Source organism: Strongylocentrotus purpuratus, unplaced genomic scaffold (genome assembly GCF_000002235.5).
Source record: "Strongylocentrotus purpuratus isolate Spur 01 unplaced genomic scaffold, Spur_5.0 spur5_scaffold_1, whole genome shotgun sequence".
Taxonomy (NCBI): Eukaryota; Metazoa; Echinodermata; class Echinoidea; order Camarodonta; family Strongylocentrotidae; genus Strongylocentrotus; species Strongylocentrotus purpuratus.
In genome coordinates, this window is record NW_022145594.1 from 35,862,016 (window position 1) to 35,877,069 (window position 15,054).

The following is a 15,054-nucleotide window of genomic DNA, read 5'->3' on the forward strand; positions in this document are numbered from 1 at the left end:
GGTAAAGCTCTGTGGGTTTTTTCGGCTACAGTTGTTAACCCTTGTTTTTGTTATGCTTAATATGAAAACTGTCTAAAAAGTTATGACTGTGACCGCTTTATACTGTTATATATTTTTGTTTGTCATTCAACCATTAAAAACATTACACAATGCAATATGTTTAAAACAAATATAACATCTTTTGTATATTTTTGTTCTACATATCCTAATGTCGTTTATGATGACATAAGTGTTGGTAGTGAAGATGGCTATGGTGATGGGAATGATTGTGACAATCTGATGATCGTGAAGATGATGCTCATGTTGATTGTGTGTTGAAGATGAAAATTTCACCAAACATTGCATTTGCATGGTGTACTATTATTTAGCAGAATGGTTTTTCAAGTTACAATACAAATCAAATCTCTTAATCGACATATTCATTTTGTCGAGATATGCTGTTGATCAGATAATCTAATAGATAATGATAATTATGAGGGTGATGATGATTTTGATTGATTGATTGATTGATTGATTTAGTTTACTTAATTATTAATATGATTTCCAGGAACATAAAAATCAAACATTAACAGTGTGATACATAATGAAATATCAACAAGAACAACAACCAATAGTGGTGATAAATATTCATTTCTGTTTGCCCTCCTTATTGGTTGTTAGGCATACATATAAGATGCACATAAAGCAGATATACCTTCAAGAACATTATGTGACAGGAACAAAACAACAACAAAAGTCGTGTTTTTTTAAAGACTATGTGGGGGGGGGGGGGGGTGGTCATCAAAGAGGAAATAATGTAATTATGCAGATAAAGATTTTGAAATGCTATTGATTGGTACATTACTAACAGAAATGAACATTGGGCCTACATTATTTGGGGCTTGATGGATCAGTGGCTGAACAGTGTTCAAATAATAATAATAATTATAATAATACTGAATTTATATCGTATTTTCCATATACATGTTCAAATGCGCTGTACAAATAACTCAGATTTTGGGTTGCAAACTGAATCTGTATGTTAATTGTACTTTTGTAGTGGCATAGGACGAGAAAGAGGGGGGGGGGGGCACAGGCTCCCTTCTCTGCCCCCTCTAGCTTCACTGCCGTTTTTTAAAAGGCATTATTCCTCAATTTCAAGTTCCGCTATACAGTATTTAAAAGCCATGGGTGTCCAGTAGTTATTATAAAGCATAATGCTTGCTTTGAAGGAAAAAAAAAAATAAGGGATAGAAAACTATCACCGTATGAGAAATTGTTTAAATTACATGTATTTTTTGAAATAAAAGAGATTAAAACTGTTTGTAGATGTGATTATTATCAATCTTGAATAATGAAAAATTCAATGCTATGAAAATGATACACATGTAACTAAAATGCAGCATGTAGTATTATTGACTGGTCTTATTTACACACATTATAAGAATAAAAGAATAGTTAATACAAAAAGTAGAAGGCATTACTTTAGAAAACTTTTGGTGGCAGTAGAGGGCGCTATAATTATTTTTTGGGGACTTTAAAAAATGAAAAAGTGAGAACATATTTTCTCTACTACTTTTAAGCTTTAGGAGGATGGGATGATCATTTTCATTAAATGTTGATATTCAAAATATAGGAAATCTTGATAATAGGGCATTTCCCTGTATTATTTGCATTTTACTGTCATTTTTATCTGGCACACATTTACCAAAATAGTGAACTAAACAATAGAAAACAAAGGCGAAATTTTCAAGTAACACGATTAGGGTTAGAGTTTTAGAGTCAAAATTGTTGTTTTTTAGGGTAAATTTTTTTGTTGAGGCTATATGATTGATATTTTCTATATAAATGAGCAATGACATTGAAGAAAACTGTAGAATTGACTGGTTCCTGTGAAACAACTTTACCATGTTATGGTCATATTTTCTGGAGAAAATGACTATGATGCCCAATAAATTCCATTGAGAAAAAATTATTTAAAAAAATATCGCTGTTTACATCAACATACAAACTGTTAAATTACTTTCATAAATATATTATCTAAGTACTAATACCAAAATAGAACAATGTGTGATAAGATTAAGTGAAAAAAAAGTTTGATCTTTCAAGTAGAAGGAAAAACAATATTTTACATTTGCTTCACTATGTTGGTCACATTAGGGGTTGTCTAGTATTATGTTAAAGAGGACACTTTTTCAAATTTGGAGAGGGAATAAAAGTGGATTACTGTATCATAGTAATTTTGATAAGGGAATGGATTATTCCCTCTGCAAAAATTATATTCTCTTGACTTTTCAATGTCAAATCATGGTGAAAAAACCTGTGTCACAACTTTACCATTTTTTCAACCTGGTAATGGGTAAAGTTGTTGTCATTTTCCTATTCAAAGTGCATGAAAATGTCACAGTCTCATAATTGGGTGAGCAAAAAGGGGAGGGGCTTTAAATGCAAAAAGTGGACAACAACTTTACCATGAGAGACGGAGAGAGAGGTGACTTCACATACAATATTTTCAAAATGTGTGCCTTGACAGGATATATTTGAGAGTAAATGCATGTTTATGATATTCATATATGCTTAAAACATAACTGAACTGATGAACCTGAATGATTATTTTGAGTTAAAATATCTAGAGCAAATTTTGAGAGAGCAAAACTCCTACCATTCCTAAATCATTAATACCCTTTTAAGTCGATAAGACATACCATAAATATGCTCCAAAATGCACGATTACAAAAATATAGATTCAAAAGTCTTTTAACGTGGGGGGGGGGGCACCCCCTCTAAAACCCTTCTCATCGCTCGCTTTGTTCCCTCACTTGTCCGTCTGACGCCACATCAAAGATGCCCCACGATGTTTACCTTGTTTTTATCAACATCTGATTATCTGCATTATCCAATCTTTAATTTAAAGGGTATGATATAAATACATTCTCTCAGATAATCAAGTTGCAAGGGAGTCTACAACATAAATAAATGGTAAAGGTGGTGCAAATGATCCAATATACAGTGCGACCCAGGCAAAAACGAAACTGAGAACTATCGCTATTTCATCATAACTTAATCACAATTATAATTGATAAATGACACATATTTGTAAAGCTTAGATCCTCTTCTTTCATTTGATGCAACCCATCTAATGCATATTTCACGCATGAGTGATTAAAGAGAATAAACCAAAAAGTAATTTGCCGGTCGGTATCTGAGATTCAAAGAGAAAATTACATTTCCAGAAAGTTGAGTTTCTGCCCTTCCATATGACACCTCAATCAGGGAAAAATGAGCTAGGAATAACAAAGTTATGTTTGTTTAAAGTAGTGCTTGCGTTTCCATAATTGTATTAAACGAATTCATTTTCACTGGCTGCCTTCCGTAGCAAAAAGCGGAATTAACCAAAGGCTTTAATAAACTCCGTTTCGTTGACAATAGAGCCGCAGACGAAAGACTTTATGCATTGGCTGTATGCATTATCCAGTGCCATCTTTAGACACAATTTAGCCAGTTTGGTTTTACTTTGTCACAACATAGCGTATATTTGGATCGTTGTCGCCACATGAATGACAATGGCGGCCCGATTTATACAGTTGCTCTGCATTTCATACAATATATGGATGATATTTCATGTGTGCTCGCTACATGGTAAGTCTGTTCTAATTGCGATGCAAGCTATCTATATAATCATGAACTTGCTATTATCGCCATGCTGCACGTACATTCATTCCAAAGTCAGCCATGATAAATAGGGAGGCCACTTGGCATTATGTATATTATTACTGAACTCAGGCAACAGTAGAAAAAAAACTGTTGTGCTGTTGTTAGTCTGATGGAAAAAAAACAGGTTCAAAGGGAATATACCCAGGACATTAACCTGCTGATACCGTGTACTATTCAAAACTTAAAGATAAAGTTGAGTTCTGGTCATGCAATTGCACTGTGAAAGGATCGGTTTGGAATCAATCAGAACAGATTGATCATCTAGCATATAAAGTAATGGTGTGTACTGCAAGGTTCTGGAATTATCAAAATGATAATAAATTTGGCCTCGTCTTGTTAAAGTTACAAGCACCGTACACAGGAGTATGAATATGGGGCTACACGAACATGTGGCATAAACATCCGTTCCGATTTTTATGTTGCTTCATGCCACATTTAGAATATGAAAGCATTTGAAGAGCCATGCTTTTCAAGGAACAATTTGTATCCGATATTCTTCCATACTTGCAGAATTAGAATGATAACGCTCACAAATCATTTTAATCTCTTCCCAGAACAGTTACTCAGCCTTGTCTTTAAGCACGGGCATTTAAGTTGCATTATTGTTTTTATCGCTGGTGTGACCGTAAATTGAAATTACGACACCCATGGTGTGTTGGTTGCGGAATCCGAACAAAAGTGGAATTAAAAGAACATGTCCACTTTAGATTTCGAATTTCCATAGGGAGAGAGTTCCAGGTGTGTGAACTAGTGTGTGATGTGTGTCGAATGGGTTTGAGGTTTAATAGGTTGTCGGTTGTTTTAGATGGAATTGTCGGTTTGTCTTGTAGGATGAGAGTGTATATTTTTGTAAATATTGAAAAATGGGGGGGGGGGGTGTGGGGGTAAGCGGATATGAAGATAGTTTACCGTTTTGTAATCGAAACATAAAAAGTGCAATTTGAAGAATCGTAATATAATCAAATTTTAACGTTTTCAATTAATATAGATTATAACGCATTTGATGAAAACATATATCGTTGACATCTATCAAATATAATATCGGGCCAAGGACTGAATCATGTGGTATCCCGCATTCAACAGGTGCCCCCATTCAACCAGTCTAATTTTCATTCTTTAGTAACAAAAAACAAACAAAATACAAGAAATTGACAAGGGTCATGGCTAGTTCTTGGGGTGTTTCATAAAGTTGATCGTAAAGTAACGCATGACTTTACGAATGACTTATATATGAAAAGCCAAACGGGATGCTCAATCATTTTTAAATGCATCAACTTAAGTTGAACTGTGCCTATGTAGATTAACATTCTTATTATAACAATCATTTGTAATGCAAAGTATATTGTTTGCTACAATTTAATAATTGAGGTTATTGGAGATATAGTGACACTTTGTTAACGACTTTGGAAAAACGTTGGGCATCCTATCTGGCACTTCATTTTCAAGACGTTTGTAAAGTCAAGCATAACTTTACGAACAGCTTTATGAAACAACCCCCTGTTGTTAACGGTGTATAATGTGTATATCTGATAAAGGCTTATGAGCTAAGCCTCTTCGTTTTAATATATCTTAAACCATACTATTAAAGTAGTATTGCTTTATTCTCTATGTTGACTATTTGTTATAATACACACGTCTTTGTCAATATTTACAGGTTGCATTGTCCTAGCTGACATAGGAATTTTATTAACTGATATACATTTGTGCAAAAGAACATAAAGAACAACATTTGGTACCCTGTGTTAAAAACCAGACACCTTCTAGCTCTTCATAAACCATGTCAAACGAAACGATATATATGAATATGATGCAAGCACAGGCAAGGCTGAGCTGGTGGTATGCCAACCAGTATCAGCAGGACAACATCAACCTTGTGCACACGCGTACGCAGGATTTTTTTGAAGGGGGGGGGGGGGGGGGGTGGGGTAACAGGTCACCTTATGTTTGTTTTTTTGGTCTCGAAATTTGAAAATTTGACATTTGGCTCCGTTGGGGGGGGGGGGGGGGTAAGGTCACCTTTTTAGGTCGCCATGGGATTTTCTTTTTTTTTAGAGAGAGAGATTAGCATTTACTATCAAGGGAAAATAAGTCCAAAGGGGGGGGGGGATATACACTTGAACATACTAAAAGGGGGGATAACCCCCCCCCCCCCTGTGTACGCGCCTGACCTTGTGTCCATGGGACCAGTGGAATTCGTCTACTACCAACTTGAAGGAGTTCATCCCAGAGCCCTGAGCAAAACCAAGTTCCAGCGACCTCTCTAGAAAGCATGTGTCAACGTCAACCGTATCAGAACTGGAGTTGGTCGTACACAATATTTCCTGCAACAAAATGAAGCTGATTCATTGCCAAACTGTGCCTGCGGAGAGATCCAAACTATGGATCATGTCATCGATGCTTATCCTATCTACGAATCCCCTCACGGTGATTCAGGACTTCGAGAGCTTGATGGTGAGGCCATCAGTTGGCTTTTAAAATAAGGATTTTCCTATGTAGATGACGTACTCCTTGATATTCTTTATACGAACGAACGAGGGGGTGCTTTCAAAAATGGTATTCATTTAGGTGTACACCTCTCATAACTTGTATTGTTTATTGGTCTCTTATGTTCATTTATAATTGTTTTTAAGTCAATAAATAATAGTTTGTGCTGAGTGATGAGAAATTAATAAAGTGACAGAAGTTCCATGTTCTTTGGGCCTGTTGTAACCCAACCATTAAGAGTGTTGCAGTACTTTTATGTATATACACTGGTGTAGAAAAGCCGAAATCGCCTGAATATTTAATTCAGCCTTCTTTACTAAGTTAATTCAAAGTAACCTCTCTACAAATATAAATTAAAATTATTTTAATTAGATATGTACCAAAAATAAGATGAATGTGATAAATGCACTTACTGACTTACTGCATCATCGTCCTTGGTCGAAGAATGAACGCCTCGCCATGAAGGCCAGTAGAACAGTTATGTGTCCAGGTTTTGTTTAGGCTTCCTTGATTTAGGTTGATAATTGATATTCTACAGATATGCTGATAGGCATATAAGTACCATAATTACATATAACGTCCATTGCATTACTTTAAAAAAAAATGGTGTTATAATGAATCCCTCGTCATGGACAATCTTGGAAAAATCATATTATCCAGGCATGTTTTAAGGCTTCCTGGATAAGATTAGCAACATTACTACATATTGCACATAGTGCTTATTAGATTAGTATGCTAATAAGGCTAATTATACTGCATCAACATGTAATATCTTCTCACGTAATCTTTAAAAAGTAATTTACAATGTTGCATTGCACCATTGTCAGACTTTATAGATAAACAATGACAATGAAGTCCATAAATTGTCCATATACTAAATAGTTCATTGTGCTAGTTATGCTATTTAAGACAATTGCGTTACTTAACAATAACAACTGGTGTCATAAATGAATTCCTTGTCAAAGAACACCCTTGAAAAGCTGGCAATCAAGCTGAATTTACTTCAATACCCATCTAGAACACGAATCAACAAAAAACCTTGTTCTTGAAAACTTTTCCTGGTCATGTACATGTTATATGGTACCGTCTACTGGACTACAAGGACAAATCCATTACTTTGACTACATTTTACTTGATAAACGACTTCACATAGTACGTCACATTATCAAGAAAATGGCGATGTCCATATCGTGCTGAGAAACTGTACACTTTTCTTGCTTTATGCCTCTCTCATACACTTTGGTTTGGAATCGTGTAGATTAATGGGCTAAGGGTATAGAGAAGAAGTAACATTATTTATTGGGGTGAGGTTTCCTTTAATGTACATGACAAAGACCATTGCGCTATACGAGAGCATGTTGTTGTTTTGTGCCGTTGAAAGCATTTCATATACATTTCAACTGGGTGGCCTACTGGGGGGGGGGGGGGGTCTCGTTCATTTATTGTTAATCCAGACTCTGCATTGTTCGTCAGCCACGCTCAAACAACAATAAGATCATGCCAGTAAATTGTAAAGAAACCATGGAAGCATGTCGGATGCTGACGATGAACTTATATTATTACAGCTTCATGCACATGTAATATCTATTTTACTTGATAAACGACATGTAATATCTAATATGTAAAATACATGTAATATCTATTTTACTTGATAAACGACTTCACATAGTACGTCACATTATCAAGAAAATGGCGATGTCCATATCGTGCTGAGAAACTGTACACTTTTCTTACTTTATGCCTCTCTCATACACTTTGGTTTGGAATCGTGTAGATTAATGGGCTAAGGGTATAGAGAAGAAGTAACATTATTTATTGGGGTGAGGTTTCCTTTAATGTACATGACATGGAAGCATGTCGGATGCTGACGATGAACTTATATTATTACAGCTTCATGCACATGTAATATCTATGTTTCTTTGCTTTTGCTGTTATGGTGTGCCAGCACCATCAGTGGAAAGTAAATGAAGGAATGACAAATTAGATGCGATGGTAACTGTGAGGCCTTGCCAAATAAACACTTACAAAAGAAAGCTTTCCTTTTTAATAAAATATATTTCCAAAATCTAAGTTAATATGATATTTCCTTTCGTGTAGGAGGCAAAAGAGAAGGTAGGGTCTGGTATAAAAAGATGAAAATTAATGTGTGATCCTTTTTTCCTATATATTAATGGAACCAATCTAAGTCAAATCAAGAGTGATCATTGTATAACGTACAGTGGAGGGGCCGACTGTACAGGATAGGTCCGGTGAATAAATATGTTACGGACATGAACACAAAAATATTATCGAGGCAAAATAGTTAAATAAAGAAATAAAGGGGGAAAGGGAGATATAGGAAGGGAGAAATGGCAAGGGGAAAGTGGAAAACATTACACGTCGGAACAAAAATTGAGACAAGAACGGGGACACGAGGATACTAGACAATCCAGGAAAGGGTTTGTTTAAATAGTTTTAGGGGATCTATCTCATTCCCCTAAAAAATTGCTCACTGATTTACATTGACTATTTCAATGGCAGTCGAAAAGAAAAGGAGTTTCCCTTCTCAATACAGGTATATGATACAAGACAGATAAGTCTATTTTGGTTGTTATCTTTTACATTGGAATTCTGTTAGCAATTTCGTTAAAACTTATCATCATATGAAGAGTTTAATTCCAAAAGGAGCTAAATCCAATTGTGTAACTTCAGAGAAAAAGGAAACTGTTTATCAGATTTTGTACAGGTGTCATTGGAAAAGTGAAATTAGAAGGTACGATTTTTCATAATTGGTTCCAAAATTTAGGTAAATAAATTTAGTGAAAGACAGGTACTTTAGTGAACAATGTTCTGTCAATAACGCAATTTTCATCAAAAGTGGATTTAGGTCCTTTTGGAATTAAGCTATTCATATGTGTTCCTTCTTGCATTTGGGTTTAGTAACCTTCAAGTTTTCGTTCGCTATTCGAGATAAACACCTTTATATGCACATTACGCATGTGAAATGGCGCAATGGACAAGTGAACTTAGATATCATGAGACATGAAGTAAGTAGGCTGTTAAAAAAAAAAGGTTATCCTATGGATTGAAACGCAGTGTCAGGGATCGAACCCATACATTTATTTTGTATTCGGGTGACTCAACCAAAGACTAGGCCACATTACTGCTATTATAAATATCATGAGTTTTAATATTTTATGAGAGTAAATAAACAAAGTATACACAGCCTTTGACTGTTGATTGATAATGGACCTGGGGCACTACAGTTGTACGCATTCGTTTGTTACCGCGTTTTCCCACTTTGAACACAATTGCACATGACAATGGAGGATCAAAAGAAAAGACTGTTTCTCCATGCATGTGTACTGCTTGCATGCTTCATTGCAGGTAAATATGATTAATTCATATTAAAATAATGCAACATGTGTGTCAGCCAGAACTCTTTTAAGTACGATACTCATACTGTAATCGGATAAAAAATAGACCCTTATCCATATTGTGAGATTTGAATTTCGGAGGGTATTGCTAAAGTGTTCAGTTTTTGCAGGTACCTATACAGTCTAGGCCTATAATTTCATTTAAGATGGCGGCTCAGATAGAACAGTGAATAACATCATCTTTAAACATCATATTTAAGTTTATTAACATAATTTAATGAAGGTTATTATTGTTATCATAATCTAAATAGAGGCAGTTTGGGTGGTGTAGGCCTAACACACACACGCGCAAACACACATGCACGCAAGCACGCAACCGCACATACATGAATACACCTCAGTATACCCAGTTACAACCACTCGCAGTAGGAGGATAATGTAAACGTCTATTTTATCATCTGTCGAAGTTCTGTTTGCTTTACCCATATATTGTCCTCACAATGTTTTAAAGACGTTCCACCGCCCTAGGAAGCTCAAAATCGCGGTTGAGTATATTGTCGATATTAGACTGGATAATCAAGTTCAGAGACGCTCCTTGTTCTTGAAAGTAAATTCTAATCTCAATATACTTCTACTAATAGTGTTATTTTTAAACATGAACAATAAGAACTTGAAGGGAAATATTTTTCATATTGATATACAACAATCTATCGAGATGAAATACAAACCTCTTTAAGGCTGATTATATATATATATATCAATTTATTCTTAGGGTCATTATCATTTCGGTTTATTTCTGTTACCATTAAACTGTTTTTGACACCCCCTCGTGAAGCACACAGTCTTGTTTGTTTGCAATTGTGTTAGCGGAGAGTCATCATCTTCGGTCTTATGTAGAGCGTGTACTCTAATCTGTTCTTTGCCTTTGTACGGTTGCTAATAAACGAGTGCATGGTTTCATAGAAGCAAGATATGCTTGGTAAACACTTAACAAATCATACTGATCAGTATTTTTTATATGTTTATTGTCTCTTTTTTCTTATATAAACCATCCTTTCTAACATTTATTTTATTCAAATTAGATATTTGGTCCTCCCTAGGTTTCCTCATTTAATTTGTACATAATATGTTCTATGGCTACATTGGCAGTATATTTTTTCTCTCTTGGACATGGCGTGATCGATTAGAGGTCGGAAATTCGATTGATTGATTGAATGATTTCTTTAAATACGTTAACATAATACATTTTGAAAACATCAACGTCTCCTTTTTTATATGGAAGCAAATAATCCTGAGCAAAAAAAAATCCGCAAATGAAAAATAAACCTATGAAAAAGCTGGGTATTGTTGCTCGGCTAATACCTTGGAATATCGTTTAACATGTCCACTGATTGACTTTCCCATTCCTTGTAACAAAGACATCAAGTTTTGTATAGGCCTACTCAGGGGCCTGTCACTGTGATAATTATCTAATATGGCACCTGATATGGTACTCATTGTAATTAATTGGTAAGGGATAAACCCTTTACTAAACTTATTGTTTTCCTGTGTAACAAAAAGTATTGAACTTACACTCTTAAAAGTAATGGCAAAGCTTGAATATTTGTCAAACGAGAATTTGGCACTTTTCCTAATAAAATGTGTATATTTGATCTATTAAAGCTGTTGTGATGAAAATTTACATTGGCATTGTCAATGCATTGACATTTGGAAACTGGAAAGATGGTATTCTGGCAAGAGACGATATTCTACCGGAAATACAGTGTGAGTCAAACAAAAGTTTACATCTAGAAAATTGCTAAATATTTCAAAAATCATCTATGAACAGTAAGTGATTATACATCTTATGAAAGAGTGTTTTATCCCAAATCATTTGGTATCATTTTCGTGTGATATGTGTTCACGATTAGACGAACAGGAGACATTATTTGCGAGAGTGCAAAAATCGATTTGCACCAAAGTTGCTTGTGTGACGTTTGAATAAAACGATTCTTATTTGGGTATTAATTCGGTCTTTGCAGATCCAAATAACATCCCTAACAAAATGAATCATGCAACACATATCAAATATCGAATATCAAATGTCAACGTACATTTGTGTGTGTGTGTGGATTTGCTTCTGCAAAAAGCATATCGAATGCATTTCATTTGATACATTCAATTCATTCTCTCACTCCGCTAATCGCAACATAATACATGCTGTAGGCATCATGCTGTGGCGCAAGTCGATTCTTGCACTCTCGCAAACAATGCCTCATGTTCATCCAAGCGTGAACACATACCACACAAAAATGATACCAAATGATTTGGATAAAACACTCTTTCATAAGATGTATAATACTTTACTGTTCATAGATAATTTTTAAATGCTGTAGGCATCACTTTGGCGCAAGTCGATTCTTGCACTCTCGCAAACAATGCCTCATGTTCATCCAAGCGTGAACACATACCACACAAAAATGATACCAAATGATTTGGATAAAACACTCTTTCATAAGACGTATGATACTTTACTGTTCATAAATGATTTTTTTTTTAAATATCAATTTTCTAGGTGTAAACTTGTTTTTGACTCACACGGTATAGTACCCATAAGCCTATGATGATAATTGGATAAGTTTCCAAAATGGGCAGAAAGTCATCCGAAATACTGGTAAACTACATTCGAAAATAAAAATTAAAAATTCATTTGATAAAGCACTTTTCATAAACAGTCACTTAGCTTCAATCATCACTCCACATTTTTGAGCCAGTCAAACAAATAAAAGATCATTCCTCCCCCCCCCCCCTCAAACCAAAAAAAATACCAGGTAAATCAATATAATCCAATGTACTCTTACAAAATAATTGGGACTTCGGAACCTTATTTACTTTCCTAAGCATGTAAGGATCGAGTCAATAGGGACTTTAAGATTAGCACGTAGACATAGTTGACTGCTACATGTGACGCCCTTTTAAGGCACTGCCAAAATGACGTCAGACGATGGGGAAGTGTGGTCATACCACTAAGAAATAAGGTACAGTTCTTCTCCACTAGCAGCACCTTGAGCAGCACCCTCTGTTAAATACGCGTAGGGTGATGCAAATCTGCACCCCAATTGCAGCATTTTTTATAAGTGTGTACTGTACCAAACAGTGTTTCTTAACAATTTCATTTTGACGAAAAGTGTGGTCGAATAAACTCGATTTAACTTCTCACTACAGTTTCAGCTAATGATGTGCCAGACGGTGTTGTTTTCACCGACTTAAAGAAGACTGTCCGTCAAGGAGATAGAGCTTTTCTGAAATGCCACTTTTACGGAACGCCGATAGCCGTCTACTGGAAAAAAGGTTACGATCCGACTCAAGCTCCAAACGTGATCACGCGGGTTGAAGGAGAGACGCCATCGGGGTCATGTGTTCAGGACAAGGCGTGTGAGATGCATGATGACTTTTCCTTAATCATAAATGAAGTGAAGATAGCAGATCAAGGTCGATACATCTGCAGAGTATCAAACTATTTGGGAATCCTCATCCACAATTTTACAGACCTAAACGTATTTGGTGAGATGATGTTGCCACGTTCAAACATGCATGTATCCCTCTAATGATAATAATAGTAATTCAATTCAATTCAATTCAAATGAACATTTATTTTCTTCTAAACAATACAACTTATAAGTAGGAACATAAATATAATTAAAGAACTTGTATTACAAGGAAGAAGATAATGATGATAATAATGATAATAATAAATACTTCTAAAGCACACGTATCTAATACATCATTCACATCGCTGTGCAAAACAAAATACACACATCTTTCTCCAAAAATTTACCAACATTAAAGAATTAATAATTCTGTATAAATAATTTGTTTAACATGTTTCTAAATACTGTATCGTATTATCTCACTTGTCAAACAGGTTAACATATTTTATACATTATTCAAATCATAATACATTACCAACAAGAATTGAAACAAGAAACCTAATTGTCAGGCTTACCGTTAAAAAAAAAACTTTACAACGACATTCTTCATACTCTACCACCCAAACACAATACAAATAAATAAACGAATATGACAACATAACTTGTTATTGGCTACCTGCCTACTGTATTGCTTAAAGGGAGTGGATCGCCAGTTTCCATGTGCAGAAGGCCATAATTCGCTGACACCAGACTTGGTGGAAATACCATTAATGGGGGTACAAATTTGCACACAGCAAACCCATAGTCCAGTCAAGAATTACCCCCTAATCTCTCGGAGAGCTCGAGAGTCTTCGGGCAAATCAAAGCATTACATAAGGTCCAATGGTCATAAAACTCAAGGCTAACCCTGGTGATTGACAACACCTGTTATTGGGTAAACACCCGAACGGTGTCGAATTCCCATGAGAGCCGACTACTCAGTGACTTTAACTATTAATGCTTTCATTATCTGTTGATTTTTCTGATACTACAGCTTCCCCGAAGGAACCATACCCGGTGATAGAGGGATGTAACAGCTCGAGACAATCTTGTGTAATACACACCATACACCATATCAACATCACCTGTTCTGTTTATGGTTACTATCCGGACGTAGATCTTTTCATGTTACACGGCGCGAACAGACTTGATATCTTGAATGTCGAGGAAGCAGTAAATCATGATGGAACGAAGAGCAAATCAATATCCATCAAAGCTAAAGTCAGTGAAACACAGTATGTTTGTGTAGCCTCAGACATTCCTGGATCAACAAGCCAAAGAACTGTTACGGCTTTAGTAGCTCCCATTGTTTCCAACGATACCAACGCATCCGAGACACCTCTACATAATTCATCCTTTCAAGACCAAACAACACCGCTGTATACGACGAATATTGTGGCGACGAATATTGTGGAAAGTGAAAAACATGTTTCCCATATTGGTAAGAATATTTAAGTAGGTTTAGAACTAATTTGAATAGGCAAGTTGTAACTAAAACATCATTATATTGACGTAGGTGATAATTGTTAAATGAAACTGAATTATATATTTAAGTTTCAAGATTCAAGATAATTCATTGTCTGATTAAAACAAATACAAAAAATCATCCTCCACTGGCGAGTAGCATACATATAAAAGCAACATAAACATAAACAATATATACATTCGATTGTTCCAAAAAACAGATACAACAATACTAATAACAATAATAATAGCAATAACAAAACTGACATGTAAATTAAAAAAAAAACTTGCATTAAAAATTGAATCTCGACAATGCACAAAATGCATTAAACAAATGAAATAAATGTTTTCTGAACTTCACCCCTTCTCTCGCGGTATGAGCATGAGGAAAAAACAGAAACAAGAACAAATGAAAGAGAGAGAGAGAGAAGTCGTTTGAAGTAGAAAAAAGGAAATGTGAGGGAGAGAGAGAAGGTGACAGAAAACGAAGAGCTCTGGGAGTAAAGATATGAGGTAGAATACAGACTAGCAAGAACTATACACAATATATATAGCAGACCGACTACGGATTATAGCACTATACGATGAAGAATGATCGTAATGCATAT